Here is a 17,249-nt window from a genome sequence, read left to right as displayed (position 1 = left end):
AGTCCCCCTATCATTTTACTTTAGGGCCCCCACCCGCCGCTCAGGGGTGGGGGCCAGGGGGGACAATTAAAAAAAAAAAAATTAAACAGTGAGCAGCCACAGGCTGCTCACTGTTTACTAGACATGACAGATAGAGCGGGATGGATAGGGATGAAGGGAAAGGGATGGATGGATGGAGAAGGGAACATTAATTTATTTATTTTTATTTTTGTAAAAATTATATTAAAAAGCCTACCCTCCTCACCACACATTCACACACTACCCCCCTACACACATTGCCCACCCATACACACACTGCCCCACACACACACTGCCCCCACACACATACACTGCCCCGCACACACACACATTGCCCCCATACACACACACACTTTCCCCATACACACAGTGCCCCCCACACACACTGCCCCACACACACATGCAGCCCCCCATACACACATTGCCACACACACTCAGCCCCCCATACACACATTGCCACACACACACACATACACTGATCCCCATACACACACTGCCCCCACACACCATACACATTCACACACTGCCTCACACACACATTGCCCCACACACACACACAGCCCCCCATACACACATTGCCCCACACACCCTACACATTCACACACTACACCCCCCTCCACACACACACACACTGCACCCCTCACACATTGCACCACTCATACACACCACTGCTCCTATGCCCTACTACAGTCCCATATCTCAGCAGACCTCTGAGACTGTTATTAAACGGTTTGACTACTTACTCTGGGAGGGGGTCCCGGCACTCCTGGCACCATAACCACTACACAGAGCTGTAGTGGTTATTGTACATGGATAATTGTAATCATTATTGCAAGAATGTAATCTCTATTTGACGTAAGCTCTTAAAACTTACTGATCACCCTGTACCAAAAACAGGTTTTGATGTAGAGCCTGGGAAGGTGACATTGCTGCTTTGCTAGGATTGGTGTCTCTCTCTCACACCCTCTTTGGGAGAAGAGCCTGATAGGAAGGAACACTGTCATATGGTTAACACAGCATACTTCTTATCTAAGGTCTGAGCCCAGCTGATTACAGGGCAACAGGGAGCAAAGTTTAACACTTGCAGAAGCTGTCTTGTATGGAAAATAGTTAAAAGTAGAAAAATACAGCAACAAAAAGAGTTGGAAATTCAGGTGATACTCCAGACATCTTAAGAATGTAATTATTATCTTGATGTTTTGTTTTTCTTGATTCCAAATACATTGTTTACAAAGAAAATAGTAGATTAGGCTAATGTAGTGTACCTATAATCTTGAATTTAGTAATGAGAGGAGGCGAATACTTTGCATTCTTTGCATACTTTGCAAGTCTCTTTACTGAACTCCAGCAGTAAAGATCATAGCCACACAAAAACAACCAATCAAAAGGAGGCTGATAGATGATATATATGGCTCTCACAGCACAAGCACCTCCTCTTTATTTGAAGCAAAATAGAAAAAAACAGAGGTACAAAAAGTGTAAAACAAACATGTAGAACCATAAAACAGAGTCCAAATAAACCCGAATCCGGAATAGGGAGCCACCTGAGTACATCGATGAAGGCGAACTTGACAGTCATACTGAAAGGAAATAAAAACATGTGATAGGCATCTGAAAAAGAAGTTGTCAACATCCAAACACCAGCATAATTAAATGAATTAAGTACCTAAATGTTAGCTAGAGAAACGGCTAAAACAATCATAAACAGTGAAACTTTGGAACTCGAATGGTCCCTTACTTAAACAATTCAGTAGTCGAACAAAAAATTTACCTTGTTTTAGGCAGCTAGCACTTGACAAAGCAAACAGAGATCTATTCTGTTAGCAAATAGAGTTCCATTTGCTTAGCAAACAGAGCTCCATTCTGTCAGCCCTTTGCTGTCCCAAGAATATTACCCAACCCAAGAGGAATATTGTGAGAACAACAATACAGCTAAATTACATAAAAACATGACAACATGGGGGAGCATGGACGGACGCATGTGAGCTGAGCTCCCGGCGAAAATAGGCCCCCCAAAAAAGGGCGGACGCCGGGACCTCTGTGGCCGACATGTTCGCGGCTTCCCGCCAGACCCAGACTGAACAACAGGATGGCGGCCGCCACAGCCCGAAACCCGCGGCACCACAAAACCGCCTAGCGTCACCACAGCCTGCAGGCTCACCCAGGGGGGACACCTCCCAGATACTAACCAAGTTGATGGAGGTGAAGACCTACCTGGCAGCCGAGATCAGCAGGTCCGCGGCGGAATTGAAGGCGGAAGTCGCGGCAGTGGGCCACCGCACAACCATCCTGGAGCAGAGACAGGAGAAGGCCACAACAGCCCACAATGAGGTAATTCAACATGTAAATGACCTCACCACCAGATTAGCTACAGCAGAGGCTGCCCTAGAGGATCTAGCAAATCACTCCAGAAGAAATAACATCAGGCTTAGGGGCCTACCGGAACGGGAGGGGGAAGGCAACCTGGCAGACACAGTCCTGGCTATTCTAAAACCCCTTGCACCAGACGTCCCTGACCAGTTCTGGCTCCTGGATAGGGTACACAGAGCCCTTGGTACGCGCAATCCAGACGCAAAACAACCACGCAACATCGTCATGCGCTTCCAACACTACTAAACCAAGGAAGCAATAATGAAGCGTAGCAGAGAGGGCCCCATTTCCTACAGAGGCACAACAATATCCCTATTCCAGGATCTCTCCCTCTTGCGGCAACACAACATCAAATTAGCCTGGTGCCACCCCTTTAAGTTAATGGCATTTAAAAATGGCAGACCCAAGATCCTGCAGCCGGGGGGTGACGCCGCAACCTTCCTTCAGGCGCTAGACATCAGAGCTCTGACAGATAGCCAGTGGCAGACAGCGAAAGCAGCAGAACTGCAACCCCTGCCCAGGGAATGGTACGCAGCGGGCGAATAGAGACGCTGACCACAACCCCACGACGCAGAGATCTCCGATTAATAGGATACCGTTTGTCTCACCTCCTAGGAGCCCGGAGGCCCGTCCCGGTTGGGGACTCTCGGAGAATCCAGCATGGATTGGACAGATGGGGCTTGTCCCCCTCCCCCTCCCTCCTTCCCCCCGACCCCTGGGACGCCAGAACAGCTGGGGATATCACACCTCCTTGGGGCGGGGGGTTGGGGGGACCTGGGGGGCGGGGGGGACTTGCTCCACCGGAGAGCGCGGACACTGGCAAGCCATACCACCGAGGGACCCTGCATTCCTTGCCAGCCTCACAAACCCTAGGGACACCTCTGACAATCACCTCTGATAATCACTACAATACTTCACTCTAGCAAAAGGTGCGGAGGGCCCAGTGGACGCGTGGGGGGGGGGCAGGACCACATACCATCCTAGCTCATAGGAGCGGACAGGGCGGAAGCCGGAGCGGACTTCCACGCCACAGGGCAAGCGCTCTAGCAGGGGGGTACTATAGCCTGTACGGGGGATACACACCTAACAGCAGAAAAAGTACTGCAACACCACAGGCAGAGGCAACCACCACTCCAGGGATACCTCATAACAGAGACGCCAAGCCACAAGGGTCGCACTCACACATTAGTCACTCTGCGGGACGCTACGTCCCCGCCCGGCGCATCACTGGGGGACCGAAATAGACGGACACGCAGCGAGGACACCACACCAGCGGCACCAAGAGAAGCAATACCGCACACCACAAAGGCTGGGCTGATACCATGGGGGGCTGGGGGACAGGGCCAGATGGGAAACTGACAAACGAGGACAACACCTTAATATACTTTAAGTCACCACAAGGGACACACTTAACAAGAACGCAAATCACACAGGAGGGCTTATATACACTCAAGGAGAGGGCCTAGAGATGTGTTAGTTCGGCCGAGGGTCCATGCCTTCGCGCGTTGTACCCACAATAGATGGGCAAACAGCGCTGATGCATGTGCTCCACAGAAGTCTGGCAAATAGTAAGACCAGACGGTTATTTTGTTTGATTACATATGTTATGCTCACTTATTTCTGTTCTTCCTTCCTTTCCTCCCCCCCTCACGGAGATCGGAGAATCCTACATCTGATGGCCACTCGGGGTAGAGTAGAGGCAACCCTCGGGAGGGTGAAAGTGAGACCTACCAGCAAGAAAAGAGCAAAGACACGACCCCGTAAGTTGTACAAATCGCCCTCTCCACACACCACCATGCCCATTCGTATAACCTCACTAAATGTCAAGGGGCTAAACGCCCCCAAAAAGCATAGGTTACTATTTAGAGAACTCAAAAGGCTGAGCCCAGACATAGCCTTCCTCCAATAAACTCACCTACCCAAGACTTTAGGGCTGCCCCTCCGAGACCACATATATAACACGAGCTACGAAGCCAGGACGCACTCCAAACGCAACGGCGTAGCGATTCTGATACATAAGAGATGCCCTATACGGGTCACAAGCATAGAATCCGATCCAGACGGACGATACATAATTATCTCGGGAACGCTGTTTGCACACACCACCCACTTAGTAAATCTTTATGCACCCAACGACCCCACCAGAGACTTCTGGACACTCATAAAAGACAAACTGGCAGCTTTGCAACATGGCATAGTTATAACTGGCGGCGACTTTAACGCAGCACCGTGCCCAGCTGCAGACCGGGGGAATATCACACGGCAGGGGCCGAAAGGACAAACTATTACACAACGTCGTACGCGCGACAGGACTGACAGACATCTGGAGGGCCCAAAATCCCAGCGAAGTAGACTACACGTTCTACTCTGCACCCCACCACTCATACTCTCGAATAGATCTTTTCCTAATAAACGACCAGGCCATCCCAAAAATTGCAAAATCCTCAGTGGGCTCCATTACCTGGTCTGACCATGCAGACATAAGCATAGAAATAGACGGCCTCTGCACTATGACCCCATGGACCTGGAAATTAAACACCTCCCTACTACAAGACCCAGACATCAAAGAGACCATACGCAAAGAGATGGATGAATACTTCCAGCTTAACTCAACACAAGACCTGACACCCTCGACCATATGGGCCACACACAAAATGGTAATCAGAGGGGCCCTCATCAGGGAAGCCACCCGCAAAAAGAAACAAAAAACACAACAACTAAAATCCCTACTCCTAGTCCTCCACACGCAAGAACAGCGACACAAAACGAACCCTACACCTGACGGACTGCAGGCCCTACAAACCACCCGGCGCCGCCTCAAAGAGACGCTACTGGACGACGTAGCTAGGGCTATGACGTGGTCCAGGAGAACATTCTATGAACAAGCTAACCAAATGCATACACTCCTGGCCCGCACACTACGCCCACGACCAAAGCAAACAAATATCACCACAATTAGGGACCACAACGGCCAACCCAAAACGACACCAACAGATATAGCACGAATTTTCACAGACTTCTACAGGGCCTTATACAACCATACCCCTACAGATACCACCGACGGAACAGAACCGACGGACGCCATACAACGGTACTTAAACAGATTGAACATCCCAAAATTGAACCAGCCAGCTATAGCAACCTTGGGTGAAGAAATTTCAATAGATGAAATTAACAAGGCAATCTCCCAACTAAAGGGAGGCAAGGCCCCGGGCCCCGACGGCTTTGAGGGGAGCTACTACAAAACATACAGGGAGGAATTACTTCCCCACCTAGCCAAATGGTATAACCACCTGATCCAGGGAGGGCCCCCCGACCCAGAAATGTCCACAGCCCATATAGTACTGATTCCACAACCTATCCAGAACATTACAGACCCATATCACTAATAAACCATGACGTCAAAATTCTACCAAAGATCCTAGCGGAACGACTGTCCCCACAACTGACACACCTAATACATGCAGATCAGGTAGGATTTATTCCCGGACGACAATTATTCGAGAATACCCGACGCAACATTGACTTAATCTGGACGCAGACGACCACACACACCCCATTCCTTATGCTCTCACTAGACGCTGAAAAGGCATTTGACAGGGTGAAATGGAAGTACCTGTTTGAACTCTTGAGACACCTCCGATTCCCTGAGACATACATCGCGACAGTTCAAGCCATGTACACAGACGTCAAAGCGTATATCCGTATCCCGGGAGCACAGACAGCCCCCTTCCCATTGCACAACTGTACACAGCAGGGGTGCCCTCTCTCCTCCCTCCTCTTTGGGCTCACATTAGAACCCCTACTACAAGCAATCCGCTCTAACCAGGATATCCAGGGAATAGAGGTAGGCGGCCAGACTCCGGATACGCCGACAACGTACTAATCACCCTCACGAACCCAAGAGACTCAATGAGAACCCTGACCCAAGAACTGACGGAATATGGCAAACTCTCAGGTTACAAGGTAAACCTGGCCAAATCCATGGCGCTCCCAATAGCCGTCACACCCACAGACGTGACATACATACGAGAACACTACCGAATACCAATAGCAAACGCAGCCATAAAATATCTGGGGATACAGCTCACCGCAGACCCCACACACCTATAAAGAGCCAACTACACCCCCCTCCTCAAAACTCTTAGCACGGATCTAGACAAATGGATAGACAAAAACACAATAATAGGTCGCGCTATACAGAAGAAAGTAAATGAATATAATGTACTCACATATGATAAAAGTGATAACAAAGAATAAAAATATATGTACGTATAATAGTCCCAATATATTGAAGGCTTCTTATGGGTTCCAATAAGCTTGTAGAGACTTAGGTATATAGTGTATTCAATGAGAAGCTCGATCTTCTATGGCTTAGAGAATCTTGACTCAATGATGGACATGCAAATGAGAAAACAAATGAAAAAGCAAATAAGAGACTCCAATAGTGCAAACTGTGTTTGGATAAGTTAAAATAGAATAGATATTAGGGAGGTATTTCACTCACCTATTCGAGAGCATAGACTTGCTCAAGTTTGATTGGCATTCAGTGGCGTTTGCCCCCCACTGGTGGGATATAGGTGTGGATAATTCCTCGGTATGAAAGAGAAATAGAAGCCAAATATAGTGCTCACTGTATTTGTAATAAAAATGAGTCTAAAAAGTGGAAATAAAAGTACTCACATTTGTATGAGCAGGATATACTGCTCAATATAATGGCGTGGGTGGTATAATCCCCACCTAGGATTCTTTGGACGGCTGTCAACTCCAAAGTGACGTGTGACCAGGTAGAAAAAAATAAAATAGAGATGTAAAATAAAAGGTATATGGCAAGTAAATGGTAGAAAAGCCAATATTCCTTTATTAATATAATTAAAATATATAAAAATAGCCAAAACGCGTTTCGCCACACAGGGCTTTATCAACTGGCAATAATAAAAATCAACCTGGTACATAGATGCTTATATAAACTTAAAAGATACATGATTATTCAAATGTTGGCGCCAAAATTACGTCATCAATACAGTGAGTGTAATACAAAGATGTTAAAAATCATAAATATAACAAGGGCATAATACTGGTAACTAAAATATAACTAAAATCTTTATTAATAACTTAAAAACGAGTGTTATTATTAATAATGAAAATGGAATTGATAATCATGTGATCGCGAGCTGCCGCGATCACATGGTGTGTCCCAACGCCTATTGGGAAATGTAGTGTGACATAAAGCCAGGGTGTCAGGGTTCTCACCTGTTAGACAGACAGCCAGATGTGGTCGCCCCTGGAGTGCCCAACAGGGGACTTGAACCGGGGAACTTATCAGTCCTAGTCCTGCTTTCTGCCTCTGAGCCACAGCAGCTTTACACAGAGACTACTGTTTCCGGTCCTGTTCATCCTGGCATGGCTACTACACCGGGGGCTGCACCTTGACTTGGCTGTGTCTCACCTGACTCTGATCGGTCATCAGCAGGGTATTTAAACCCAGCCTCGCCCTGTGCTCAGTGTCAAGTCTTTGATCTTGTGATCCTGTTTCGTACCAGTGTTCCTGCTTCATCTACTTCGTGTTATTGACCCCGGCTTCTGACTCGTTTATTCTGACCTCTGGCATCCCTTGACTTCGGCTACTCCTCGTTGTTCCTGACCTCTGGCATCCTTTGACCTCGGCTATCCCTCGACTATCCTGCTGCTTCAGTCCTTGCCTGTCCAGCGTATTTGGTACTGCATCCTGCACAGCCCCCGTGCACAGACCCACAGGCCAGGTGAATTCTTACCTGACCACCTCGGCCTGTGGCTATCTGCAAGGGTGAGCAACATATCTGCGCTACAGACTCCCAACTCAGGTAAGACCCTGACACAGGGAGACCGGAAGGAGGGAAAGAGGGGGAGAGCACGTGAACGCGATCGCTCGTGATCACGTGACACAGCGCAGAGCTTGTTGGGCAATGTAGTAGCTGGACAGAGGCTGGCCTAAAAAGGCACGCCTCCGTCTGTTGTCAGCAAGTGGGTGTGGAGAGCACGTGGGCGCGATCGCGCGCGATCACGTGACACGGCGCAGTGCTTGTTGGGCAATGTAGTAGCTGGATGGAGGACGGCCTCAAAAGGCACCCCTCCGTCTGTAGTAAGCAAGTGGGCGTAGTGGATGTAATCACTACGCCACACATGTAAGATGTTAATGAAGCATAGATGACATGTAACTAAAAAGGAAGTAATACTTAAAATAGTTATTTGGGGTAAATCTCCTCTTAAAATAAGGAAAATGAATGTAATAGATAAGACATATGAATAATATATTGTATAGATATAACAATAAAAAAAACTAGTATGTAAGTATGTGAATGTATGGGAATGAGAATATAGATGGAAAAAGTATAGGAGTGGATAAGGATATAGAACCAAAAAGTATAAAAATTAATAAAATTAAATTTTAAATTAAAATAAAAATGAATATGAAAAAAAAAAAAGTGGGGGGAGAAGATGGGAATGTATATAAATATATAGAAAAATAACGTATAATGAACTTAATAAAAAATATGCAGTTGATATAAAAAATTAAAAAGGTCAAATTCAGCATTGAGTCCTTTTGGAGAGAGAGTTTTAAGTTGGAAGACCCAATACATTTCCCTTTTGCCTAAGATGTTTGTAATGTCTCCACCTCTCCGAGGAAGGGTAACCTGTTCAATCCCAATAGCTCTTAAAAGTGTCGGGTCTTTGTTATGTATTATGAAGTGTTTAGAGACTGAGTGATTATCATAGCCTCTCTTGATGTTACGGCAGTGTTCAGCCAATCTTACTTTAAGGCATCTTTTAGTCATGCCCACGTACTGGAGTCCACAGGGGCATTCCAAAAGGTATATAACACCTTTAGTGTTACACCCAATGAAATCTTTAATGGGGTAAGAGGTTTTGGTAGTGGTAGAGGAAAAATGAGTAGATTCGGAATTTGTGGTACCTTTTGTGGTTCTACACACAATGCATTTATTGCACTTAAAAACCCTTTAGGCCTAGATAAAAAATGTTCTCTTTGTTGTGCACTGCTTTTAGTGTAATTTTTAGTCAGAATTGATCTAAAGTTGGGGGCTCCTCTAAATATAACATTAGGTCTGTCTGGAACATGATCCTTTAACCCCTTAAGGACCAAACTTCTGGAATAAAAGGGAATTATGACATGTCACACATGTCATGTGTCCTTAAGGGGTTAAAAGGTCGTCCTGTTTAAAAATGTGCCAGTGTTTATTTATGATTTTTTTTACATTTTGTTCTTATTATTAAAGTCTAAAATAATAGGAAGTTGTGGGGGGGTCTGCTTTTTTAGCTTTATGTTTTCAAAGCTCAGTTCTCTCCTTCTCTTTTACCACCTCTAAAGCTTTATTTAATTTATCTGCTTCATAGTTTTTTTCTAAAAACATGTTTTTTAATGAGGTAGATTGAACATTAAAATCAGCTGTTGATGAGCAATTTCGATGGAGGCGGAGAAATTGGCTTTTTGGAATGCCATCCAACCAAGGTTTATAATGACAGCTAGTCTGATCTATTATGGTATTTGTGCAAACCTCTTTAAAAAAAGTTTTGGTTTGAATGCGCCCATCTTGAATAAAAATATTTAAATCGAAAAAGTTAACTGACACATGGCTAAATTCTGATGATAAAATAATGCCCCTATCATTGACATTTAAATGGTCTAAAAACAGCTTAAGAGACGTGTCGGAACCTTGACAGATAAAAAACAGATCATCAATATAACGAAAGTATGAAACCAGGTTTGCCCGCCAACCATGATCACCCGAGACGGCCGAAGATTCCTAATCTGCCATGAAGAGGTTGGCATAGCTGGGGGCAAACCTGGTTCCCATAGCTGTACCCTTCTTTTGTATATAAAATGAATCTAAAAACCAGAAGTAGTTATTAGTAAGAATAATATTGATACCTTGTATAAAAAAAATCAATTTGAGAATCTGAAATTGAACTATTTTGTTTTAAAATCCTTTCTACTGCTTGGCATCCAATATTGTGAGGAATTATGGTGTACAATGATTGCACATCACAAGTTACTAGTATATAATATTGGCACCAATTAAAATCACTTAAAAAGGATAGGGGAGTAAGGGAGTCTTTCAGGTATGACCTAGTTTCTTTGACCAAAGATTGTAATAAAATATCAATATATTTAGAAAGATTGGATAAAACAGAATTGATACCTGATACTATAGGTCTTCCAGGGGGTTCTATTGCATTTTTGTGTATTTTTGGAAGAAAGTAAATGACTGGGATTTTAGGGTAAAGAATATTAAGATAATCAAATTCTTGTTTGTTCAGAATACCCATGTCTAATCCTTTTCGTAAGAATTCACTTAAAGTATCTTTGATATTGGAGGTAGGGTCATGGGATAATTTATTATATACCTCAAGGTCATTAAGTTGACGATTAGCTTATTTTATGTACATGGACTTTGATAGAATAACTAAGCCCCCACCTTTGTCGGCGGGTTTGATGACGATGTCGTCATCTTCTTGGAGTTCCTTTAGAGCTTTCCATTCCTTCTGAGTAAGGTTCTGTGAATCATACTTGTTTTGTTTAATCTTTTTGAAATCTTTTAGGACCAGTTTTTCAAAGACTTCTATAGGCCCTGACTTAAAATTAGAAGGATAAAATTTAGAGGGATTTTTTAAAACAGTATGTGGGGTAGGGCATTCAATAGAGGTATCTGAATTATGGTTCTGCGAAACTGGATTTGATACTGTAGAGATATTACTATTTTGGGTAAAAAATATTTTTATTGTGGCTTTCCTAACAAATTTGTTGATGTCCAGAAATGCTTGAAAGGGTTTAAAAGAATAAGTAGGAGCGTATTTAAGACCTTTACTTCAAACTAAAATCTGGGTAGATGTTAAAACTTTTTGAGAGAGATTAAAAATTCCAAATTTTTTCTCATCTATCGTACTTATTGTCTTTCCTTTCTTTCTCTTTTGTAGTCTTCTGCCACCTCTCCCTCCTCTATACTTAAGCTAATTTTCCTTGCTCTGGGTAGGTATGGGGTCTGTGTGTGATGTAGATTCTGTGTGCGTATGTCTAAAAAGTTCTCCTCAATCTCTGAATCAATAGACAGTAATTGATATCTATTGTTGTGTGTGTAGTTAGGTGGTGACTTTGGGAGGTCTGAGTATTTATGGCCAAATCTAGACCTTTGTGGTCTGGGTGTGGGTGTTGAAGGTTGAGTGTAACTCGATTTGTTTGTGGTGGTGTGGTGAGGGAAATTTTGGTAATCAGGTGATTTGTGATATTTGTGAGTATGATAATTAGATGTTTTGTAATTGTGTGATACTCTTTGTCTATTCGGTGATGGAAGTTTTCTATCCAGATTTTTTGAAAATAATTGGAAGGTTTTTGTCTGTTGTGAGGGTAATAATTTACTTGACGGTGACGGTGTGGTGGCGGTGGGGAAGAGTGATATTATGGTTTGTTGTAGCGGTAGGAATTAGTATGGCGAGTGTGTTCATAATCTTGGTTCCTATTCCTTATGGTGGATGTGTCGGTAGTGTATTTTTTGTGTAAATTATATGTCCTCACTTGATCGTTGCTGTAATCTTGTTTATCTCTGACATATTTTTTTATTTTAATATGTTTTGTATCCGTTTCCACTTTTTCAATTTTGCTTTGTATTAAAACTGAATTTTGTTTGTAAGAATGGGTTTCTGTGAAAGGTAATAACGTCTCTTTGAGGTTATTTATCTCAATATCTAGAGTGAAAAGTTTCTTACTCTTCTTTATGATTAAAGTTTCCATAAGGCCAAAGTTACATACCTCAAGTTTATTAAACCAGTCATTCATAAACTCCTCATCATCTTGGTCTGTAGTGGGTAATTTGTACAATCTTAGGCCTCTTGGGGTAATTTTTTCATCAATATACTTTTATAGGGTCGCTTTTTCCCATTTCAATTTTATCTCTGAGGTTAAAGATTTCTCTAATTGCCTAAATAGGTCTTGTTGGTTACAAGTAGGATGGTCATTATAGATTAATTCACTTGGATTTGTGTCAAAAACATGATTGATATCTCTGGTATAATTGTGTCTATATTCAAAGATAGACATGGCTCCTATAGAGCACACAAATGGATAGACAAGCCCCTGTCGTGGATAGGAAGGGTCCACACGATTAAGATGAATATACTACCCAGACTCCTATTCCTCTTCCAGGCACTACCCATCCCTGTTTCAAAATCTGACCTGGCCCCCCTACAAAAGACTATAGGAGACTTCATATAGCAGCACAAACGACACAGGGTGTCCAGGAATGTTCTGTATAGACCCAAGGATGGGCGAGGATTGGGCCTGCCCCATCTCCACAACTACTACCTCGCGGCCCAGATAGCCATGTGGCACTCAGCACCGGGAGACCGACGATGGGCAGACCTAGAGGCAGGCATTATGGGAGCAGACCTACCCCAATTTTATATATGCCTACCGAAGGAACACAGGGCCCTAATACGCACCCAATGCCCCGCAATCCTGAATTCCATAAAAGTCTGGGACGCCACAGGTACAAAACACAAACTAACAACCTCACCCTCCCCAATGATGCCAGTCCTGAGAAACAGGGCTTTCCCACCAGGAATGCGCGCCAGAGATTTTACAGCGGGCGATCCACCTGTATGAGGGCGACCAGATACTAACATTTGAAGCCCTGGCAGAAAAGACAAGGCTAACACCCTCAGATTTCTTTCGATACATACAGATCAGGGATTTCGCACAACACAGCCTAGCAAAAACTGCAGCACGGACTACACCAACGGGCTTCGAGAAAATGTGCCTAAAAGAAAACCCCCCGAAAGGGCTCATATCGTCACTTTATGCACACCTTAGCTCCAATAACACTGATTGGGGGAACTACATTACACGACCCAATGGGAATAAGATCTGGGAGAGGTCCTGGAGGGCACAGACTGGAGAGACATATGGGAGGCAAATAAGGCCACCTCGATATGTGTTACACAACAGGAACAAGCTTACAAAACCATGTTTAGATGGTATACCACCCCAGTGAAGGTATACCACATGCGCAAAATCCCTGATGACCTGTGCTGGAGGGGCTGCGGACATAAAGGGACGTACAAGCACATGTGGTGGGACTGCCCGAAGGCACAGGCCTTTTGGAGAGAAGTAGGGCACCTCTTAGACAAAGTGTTCCAGAGAAGGGTAGGCATAGACCCATGGGTGTGCCTGTTGTCCAGACCAATGGACGACTGGACAGGAAGGGAACAAAAACTCCTACGTAAAATCACCCTGGCAGCTAGACTCACCATGGCACAGGCATGGCTTAAACACGAAATCCCCCAGATCCAAACGGTGATACACAAAATAAGAGACATCCACGTCATGGACCACCTCACGGCACTAGTGAGAGGTACTATAAAAACATATGAAAAGGTTTGGGAACCCTGGAAGGCCATTGATAGAGAAGACTGAGACTAGAATAGGAGGCATTGCCATCCCTGGCCTGCCCCGAGTGTAAGCCAGTGTAATCCAGACGAAACTCCGATCTACGCTTGAGGACCCACTCCCCCTCCCCTTCCCTCTCTATCCGTTACTCCCCTCTCTTTTCTTTAACTGGTTACTGTGTAAATGTCAAATTGTGTCGCCAACAACAGTATATTTTGGCTTGTGACAATGACAATAATACTGTACGAGTCGCATTACACAAATGTATACGTATACTTGAATGTACCATGTATGTACCTGGTCACGCAACTATATCCACCAAAGAGTAATACAACAACACACCAAACATGAATGAATCTTAAAAAGGTGGTATAGAGAAGAGGGCAAATCACAAGATAGCATAAGTGAAAAAACGTGTTAGAAATTGAATGGGACACAAGTTAGTGTTTTTTAAGAGTTAATTAAAAACTCCTTGGTGGACGGTGATGAAGATATTACTTACAATGAACATGCAGGGTCTATGGTTGCTTATTATATAACACTGTTCAAATGCATGACATGTTACTTGGCTTTTGCACAAGCCAATATGCTAATGATCTATTATTATGTCTGCCAAGATGGAAAAATAAAGAATAAAAAAAACAAAAAAAACATGGCAACATAATTTTGTATGGCCAAATCTACAATTTGTACCATATTACAAAAATTAAGAATCCATCAAAAGAGCCAATGTTGCTAAAGGTGTGAAAGCACTTACAAAACAATGAAACCAGACACTAAAAGTAGAAAACTTGTTGTTGATATGGATAAATGAAACATAGTTAGCCAGTGATAGGGTTTCAGAGGCAATAATTTGTGAAAAAGCAAGACATTTGCATGCTGATCTTGTGAAAAGCACCCTGGAACGAGTGCCGAGAGTGATGTTTTCAAGGCAAGTAGAGGGGTGGTTTGAAAAGTTTTAGAGGGGAAGTGGCACACACAGTATGGGGAGGTATGGTGAAGCTGCCAGTGCTAACAAAGACAAGCCTGAGAAACTTGTTGGTTAATTTAAAGCCAATGTAGAGGGTGAGGGATTTATTCCCCAACAAGTGTTTAACTGTGATGAGACAGGCCTATTTGGGAAGAAAATTACAAAGAGGACTTACATAACAAATTAGTATTTTTTTTTTAGGTATTTTCATGAGGAATTTGGGCCAAGTGTTAAAAAATACCTCCAAGAACAAAAGTTACCACTCAAGGCCCTGCTTGTTATGGGTAATTCTCCTGCTATTCCTCTAGGCTTGGGGGACTAATTGCTCCTGTTGTTGAGGATATTGTGTCTCTGGGAAAGTAGATGAGCTTGGAGGTGAACAATGAAGATGTAGAGGAGACAGAGGATCACTAGACCGAACTCACCACAGAAGAACTCTTAAGACCTTCAGAGGGAGCAGCAACATACAGCATCTGAGGAATTGTCTTCAGAGGAGGAGGGAAGCAAAAATGTTCCTAGTGCACTGTGTAGCGGACCATCAGAAATCCTTACCACCAGCAGGCATCCATTTCCCCCCAGTAACTGGACGAGACACAGCTCTGGTAGTACAACAAAATTTTATTGCCACACTTAGCTTTTAAGCATATCCCCATGCAAGGGGTCTTCATCCCAAACTAACAGAGGTCGTATCCCAGGATTCTCTGCACCTGGGAGCCAAAGTGTGGGAAAGGGGGGTCATTGTCCCTTTGTCTCCCAAGTACAGAAAGGCCGCCACATATGCAAGGGGTCTCCCACGCCAAACGGCAGGGGGTCTTCATCCCAGTATCCTATGTGCTTGGGAGCCAAGGCGCGGGAAAAGAGACGGTTCCTTTGTCTTCCAGACACAGAAAAGCCTGCTAAAGTAGCCAGTGCTCCAAAAGTGTCCTCGCCAACCTCAAGACTCCCCACAACAGCACATATCCACGACCCGGCTCTGTTTGCGAGGTGCCTGTGTGAAACCATGCAAGAGTAGCATCTCCTTTCGGGATATGAGTACTCCCCCTGGTTGGCGTTCGTCTATACGAAATGGCGGCCACCCATGGGAACACTTAATTACTTCTCTTGCGGTTTCGCACTTAGGTTACTGTTGCGAACGGTCTAATTGATTGGTGTGAACATTCTAATGAGGCACTGGGGTGGTCCACGTTCGGGAGACAAATAAGTTCCGATCATATGGATGCTTCAGAACGTGGAACAAGGCACAGCACACAAAATACAAGGTGAAGCACACAATACTAGGGGGAACCATCTCAATAAGTAGTGGTTCTGCCACACACTGATCAAATAAATATGTGTGAAGTGGGTTGAAGTGCAACATTTTGTTAATAAATAACACTCTGATAAAGATGCTCTAAGTCATGCCACAAGCATGTTCAATGATAATGCTATTTTTCACTTTAGACAAAATTTTAAAACATAGGCAACAGCAAGTCTCATTTGACAAATTATTAGTGAAGAAAAGGTCCAGTGAGTCTCAACTAGGTGTCAGTGGTGTGGAATGATCAAGGGAAAGAATGCCAGAAGAACAGTTACCCACTGTGATTTTGGAAGGGGACTCCCCATTCAAACAATAACATGTCTTCTCTTCCACTTACACCATCATCTCTCATCATAACAGGTAAAGTTACATTTTAATTTCATTTACATTGTGCTTATTGTTTTTCTGTATGATTTTATAAATTTAAGGTATCATTAAACTATAAATGTCATGTTAAAATGCTGTAATTTTGGTGGTCTGGAATGGTTTAATCTAATTTACATTCATTCTTATGGGAATATTTGATTCGGTTTTTGAACAAATCGGATCTCAAACAGCCTTCTCGAGCGGATTAAGTTCAAGTTCTGATGTTTCACTGTACGCACATTACCATAAGATCACCCACCCCTAAAATAACAAGGTAAACATCATGCAAATGGTAACATGGAAAGAAAACAGAGTGGGGGGGGGGGAGAGAAAATGTTCACCTTCTCTTATTAATTCCTGGTACTAATATTAAGATTATAGTAGGCATGTGCATGGGAAAAAAATTCGGTTCGGTTCGGCATTTCGAAATTCGTGATTTTCACAATTCGGGACTTCGGCAATTCGACACTTCGGAACTTCGGCAACTTCGGCACTTCGGAATTTCGGGACTTCGGCACCTCGGGACTTCTCTTTCAGCCGCTTGGTAGATAACTCCCTAATTCCCACGGTATCAGGGAGTTATCTACCAAAAGGCTGAAAGACCTAAATTGGTCTTTCAGACAAATTTACTAATACTAAGTAAAAATTTCTTAGTATTAGTACATTTTGCCCCTACTCGCTATACCGCGAGTAGGGGCATGTCTAGTAAACAGTGAGCAGCCTGTGTGGGCCCTAAACAAGAATAAGTGGGGGGACCTAGTGTCCTCCCCCCTGGCCCCCACCCCTGAGCG

This window comes from Pelobates fuscus, chromosome 3 (genome assembly GCF_036172605.1).
Source record: "Pelobates fuscus isolate aPelFus1 chromosome 3, aPelFus1.pri, whole genome shotgun sequence".
NCBI lineage: Eukaryota > Metazoa > Chordata > Amphibia > Anura > Pelobatidae > Pelobates > Pelobates fuscus.
This window is presented reverse-complemented; position numbering follows the sequence as displayed.